This window comes from Magnolia sinica, chromosome 4, assembly GCF_029962835.1.
Source record: "Magnolia sinica isolate HGM2019 chromosome 4, MsV1, whole genome shotgun sequence".
Classification (NCBI taxonomy): domain Eukaryota; kingdom Viridiplantae; phylum Streptophyta; class Magnoliopsida; order Magnoliales; family Magnoliaceae; genus Magnolia; species Magnolia sinica.
The window spans coordinates 111,074,702-111,080,701 of NC_080576.1; positions in this window are offsets into that span (position 1 = coordinate 111,074,702).

A 6,000-nucleotide genomic window follows, 5' to 3' on the forward strand; every position below is an offset into this window, starting at 1 on the left:
ACGGTTAGGATCACTCAACTACTGAGAACTTTGCATGCTGTCACATGAAACTTGGCTGGCTTTAATGGACGGTATGGATCAATGTCTGGATCTTACACGAGTCTAATACATGTGATGTGCACCACGCGCCCACCCATAACCATAGGCGTTAAGTAGAATATCTAGGCCGTTCATCAGGTATTGTAGGGCACACATCAAGCATTCTCAAATCCTTTGAAATTGAACCCCGACCGTTGTTATCAACCACCCTTCTCTGCCCATGTGGTACACATTTATGAGATATGGACCGTTCATTCCTTGTACCCACTGTCGATGGGCCGTGCACCAACATTCACACCATTCAAAGGACCCCGGCCACTTTGGATTATTTGTACATTCTCGACCATCGGTTTGCAGGCAAGAAATCGAAAGGCCACGATCGTCCTGTCTAGAAAATTTTTCTGGCATGGGTCATTCATATGGCGATTCAACAGACCAGTGATATGGATTAGCGAATAGTGGGCCCCACTCTTCGAAATTGGAAACCGTTGTCTCCTATGATTGGTCCACTAGATAAACGGTAGAAGCTGAACACGAAACGTCTATATTCTCTCTTTTCGGATCAGCGTACAATGCGAGAAAAACGGATTTCACGTCAACTTCTTGGGAGATTCTCGATAAATTAAAATATCGGGTGATTTTGAAACTGCTGTAATGAAGGCAAGCGGCAGGGTACATAAATCCGCATGTTCTCGCGCGTGGTTTCTGTAGTAATGCGGCTGATATTATATTACTTTTTTTTTTTTTTTTTTCTAAATTTTTAATAGCCGTCCATTCCTTTATATTTAAGTCGGCGGTCAAAACTCGGGCTATCAAATTAATCGGCAAAAATACGGCGATTTAATCAAAAAACAAGACGAAGGTCGGTCAGTAATAGGATGGATACATTTCTATTAAGTATTATAGAGGCTGCCGTCCACCTTACACGTGGCATGAAGGATGGTGGATGGAGGGTGGCCAATGGTTCTAAAAGAATCAATCGGATTTTGGATGGTTGATGATTGTCGTTAGATGGGGAAAGGTGAGGTGAAGTGGGTGCTATGATTTTCGGACCTGGGTTGTCTTTTATCCATTAAAAAACCAATAAATGGACGGTCACCATCACCTGTCGCTCTTGCCGTTTGTACGGTGGAAAGGGAGTTCTATCATATTATAATAGAGATTCTATTTCACTGCCAGTGCCTCACCCACCGTGCATACGGCTTTACAGATCAGTAATCTGGACCGCTAAAATTATTGCCCCCATCATGGATAGAGCACATCTGAAAAATTAGGGAGATCTTAACCGTCTGATTTTTCCCATTTAATTTGAACAATTCATCTTATTTTTAATGGTTTCTTTGATGCCACTATTTTGATGGTTAGATGAGTACCATTTTCGGGCTGTGCTCCATCCAGAATGACCCTTTAACTTTGGACGGTCTCGATTGATCTACATGCATGCATAAGTGTAGATGAATCACCACTATCTTGAAAATTGCATGTTATCCTATACTAATTGCATTTTTGCTAGTGTTTTATCCCAAATTCTGTCTTTCCGTTCTTGGGAGCTATTAAATACTCTAGTAGAGCACAACACTTGATATACCAGCACTCATAAACTAAAACTAAACCTTGTAAATTGCAGAGCGACTGCTGCTGAGTCATCATCCTAAAATCAGATCGGTTAAATTGTAACATCCCGTTCAATCGTTACAGTGTCCTGAGGCGTCCACGTAAGTTTTTTCGCAGGACCGAACGTTTGGAACATTCGTGGCAGGGATGCCATGAGCTAATTAAATTAGGATTAGCCCATTTGCCTATCCCGGGCAGGCCATGACAAGACCAAGTGCGGGCCGCCAAGCCGGATGACCATTTACACTGAGCTACAGTCCGTCCGGGCTGTACCGCGACGTCGGAAGGTCAGAAAAATCTATAAATTTAGGGGATCATAGGTCTCACTGGGCTTGTAGACCATCGCGGACCACGGGCCCGGCAGACACTCGGAAGTGGGATCTGGCACGGACTTAATGCACCTCAACCATGTCAGGACCAAATCTGGCGCTTGCAAATGGAACCGAGATTCCTGGATATCCGACCATCGGATCTCTTCCATATTTACGGGGGAGGTCAAATGGATTTTACTGCACCCGTCCACCAACTCTGGGACCTGATCGTGGGACGGTGACCGTCGATCGCAAATCGGACCCGTGCGGTCAAACCCCTAGTCCGATCGTCCCCAAATTTTGCGTGGCCCTTCATCAGGCCATGAAGCACCCATCCAAGAAATCTCATAGCCTGAGGACCACCATAATTACTCAAATCACTAGAATGGACCTCACAGGGCCGTTTAAAGGTCAAAGCCTTTGACTCAAACCCCATTTTCGTCTATCCGTTTATTCTCAAATTTTAAGCGGGCCCTAGTCGGGCCATAAGGCACTTACCCACCGAATTTGGTGGTTGAAGGAGCATTAGGGCCACGCCAACCCCGAAAGTGTCCTTTGTAGGCTATTTTGGGAATATGAGGAAACTTGGGGCCAAAGGGCCCAAGTCTAGGCAATAAACCCTATCCCTCATAACTCCCTCTCCCTTTTGCTACAACTACCAAGAGTGAAAGAGAGTAAAGGAGAGTAAAGAGGAAGAGAGAGAGAGAGGAGGAGGAGATCCAAGGTGGACCTTAGATCAAGGTGGGTCCCAAGAAAGCCAACCCTTCCACCTCTTTACCACTCTTACAAGGAGGAAACTCCTTTCCTTAGCCTCAACAAGCATCCGTGGGTTGCTTAGGTGAGTTTTTCCCCCATCCTTCTTGAAGTTCAAGTAGTATTATGGATTTTGGTTAGAACTCTAACATGAAATAGCTTGATTTAGGGATTCCGACCGTTCTACCCAAAAGCCCTCACTCCTAGGGCGTTTTCCGAGCCTCCATCGAGCCATAGGTGCAGACTATTACTCTTAGGTGACCCAGCACCAATTTTAATACGAGATTAATGATTTTGATTGCTTGGATGCCATATTAGGAGAATCTAGAGAAAGCCTAGGAATTTTAGGTTTGTTGAAATAATATGGAATTGTTGGATTGACTCTTGTGATGATTGTTCTTGCCTCTCACATGATTTGGTGTATGGATGATCACATGTTCATGCCTTGTTTAATTTTTTCATGTGATGTTGCTTCATTGGATGTATGATTTATTGCTCTTGTACATATGATTTCTCAACATGAAGGAAGTATTAACTTCCTCACCAACCCACACCACACACATACACTTTATTCATGATATTAATAATTGCTTGTTAGAGAAATTTGAATTGTATGTTGAGCAATATGAGAACATGGTGTTGAATATGCTTGATGTTACTTTGGTAGTTGGCATGCTATGAGTCCCTATTCCTACCCTTGGGTTGGTCAGGAACTTAAGGAGAGACGGTAGTCCCATCGGTAGGACTACGCTATGGTTGGACTTGTAGGTTTGGGCGGGCGTGATCGGGTGGCTGTAGTTTGACTACATGGGACCCTCGTGCCCGATGTCACACGCCTCACGCTCGCCTGACTCGTGAGGTCTAGCCTACCGCCTGACCAACCTTGATTGTTAACCCTGTTTGCTCACACATGTATGGAACCTGGAACACCCTACAACCGTTGTAGCTCATCAATAACCCACTTGAAATTTGGTCCACAGCCTCGTGAGCCGGGCATGGTGGAATGGGACACTGTGTCCGAGCTGTCGGCCTATGCTGGGGTACCGCGCCTCCCCATAGTGACTGCAAGTGATCCCTTTCTCATGGCACTCCTCATGTGCTTGAAGTCGGGAATGAGGAACCCGACGGGATCACGGACCGCGGGGTCTCGGCCTCACGCATTGGGGGGTCTTGGCCTCGCAACCCGTTTAGGGCATTGATACGTGGGGTGTACCAGATTCCCAAATCTGCTGGTTGAATGAACCTAACTAATAACTCGGCTAACACGACCGCATCGCATCGCATTAGTTAGGTTGGCGACTCGGCAGTCGAGGTCGCAATGAGGGAGTGTTGGCATTGGCGATCGTTAGATGGCGTCGCACGAGGGAGTGTTGGGCGAGGGCATACATCATATCATCCTGCATTCATGCGCATTAACAAGACTAGAAAGATGCTGATGATTGATCGCTTTTCATTAAATTCTTATTACAATTGATGCTTGTTGCAACTTATGGCTAATAGCACCCACTGAGTTGATCACTCACTCCCACTCTGGGACGGTGCTTTAAAACACCAACCAGACCCTTTGATAGATGCAGGTGACTCAGGACTGGAGGAGCCTAGCGAGGTGAGCCTGGACGAGGAGCTGGAGCTGTCCTACTTCCAGCTGATGGAGGGTTCGCCGCCTGCATGAGAGGCAGGATTGGATGGCTGGGTTTCGGGCTCGGTTCCATTCTTTTGGACATCATTTTCTTTTGTTATTTTGGCTGGGCAACGCCATGCGCGACCCATTTACATCTATTTTTGGACTTGTATATTTTTATGTGAGGCCTCTTCATTTCAGCAGACTTGTGCGTTCATGTTTCATGTTCAGGGAACTTCAGACTGCGCAACTCAAACAGATTAAATGTGCATTTATGATCATCTCCTAATGGTGACTCTCGGGAACTCAGGAGTCGAGCGGATGCGCGACCCCCGATTTCCAGGGCGTTACATAAATAATCCCAGACTCTGATTGGTGGACACTTGTTAGACCTAGGGGTGCACATTTAACCGGTAGAACCGTGGAACCGGACCGGAACCGACCAAACAGTCCGGTTTGGTCCGGTTCTAGAGTGCACCGGTTCCGGTTCCGGTTCCAAAAATCAAAGAACCGGTGACAACGGTTCGGTTCTCGGTTTGGGGGTATGTAGAACCGAACCGAACCGTGAACCGATCCGTAGAACCAAACCGTGGATCCGATCCGTAGAACCGAACCATGGAACCAAACCGATGTATTTTAGCACACCTTATAATTATTTTCTTTAAAATAATTATTTTCGTAAATATATTTTTGCACACCTTATACAATATCTAAACCATTCATCAAATGGACCAAAACATGGATGGACATGGGCTTGCAATTGGGCTGGATTATAAAAAGCCCAGAACCGTGGAACCGATCCGGAACCAAACCGGTTTTAACGGTTCGGTTCTGATTCGGTTCTACGGTGCCAACAGTCTGATTCCGGTTCCGAATTTCCTAGAATCGTTAGGAACGGTTCGGTTCCGGTTTCACCCCAGAACCGGACCAAACTGAACCGTGTGCACCCCTAGTTAGACCCTACCATATAGACGTCCACTAACCCAATACTGAGAGAACACAGGCTTAATTTTTAGTTAACGATACATCTAAACTGGGCCCCATAATATAGATAGTTTAGCTTGAATTGCTTGAATTCCAAGTATGCAATATCTAAGTAGCTCCCAACTACCTGCATATCATCCATCCGCCAGAGTATCAAAGTTTTCTCTTTCTTTTTTGGCTGCATGTTTTGTGGTAAATATACCTTTTCTTTAGAAGAATTTGTATCCACACAGTATGCATTGAGTTTGTCTGCGCATATTTCTTACCATCCAATAAGATGGGCCATGATCTTAACATGCTAAAAATGATTTTTAAACGTGCATTTTTGCAGTGCTTGCTAACCATCTTACCATCCAATAAGGTGGGCCATGATCTTAACACGCTAAAAATGAGTTTTAAATGAGCATTTTTGCTGTACTTGCTAACCATTTTATTTATTGTTTTTGTGGTGTGAACACATATTTTCAAGGTGGACCGTCCCATTGGGGTGTATATTGTTAGAAAAGAGCATTAAAAGACTCATCTCTCAACACTCAACATTCCTATCCCTTCAATGACTAGGAAAGTAGATGGTATGTGTTGATCATACTAGAAAAGGTTTGAGAATTTACTTAACATGTCCATTGTATGAGGTCCACCTTGGACCATCATTTCAAGCTACCATTGATTCATCGATAC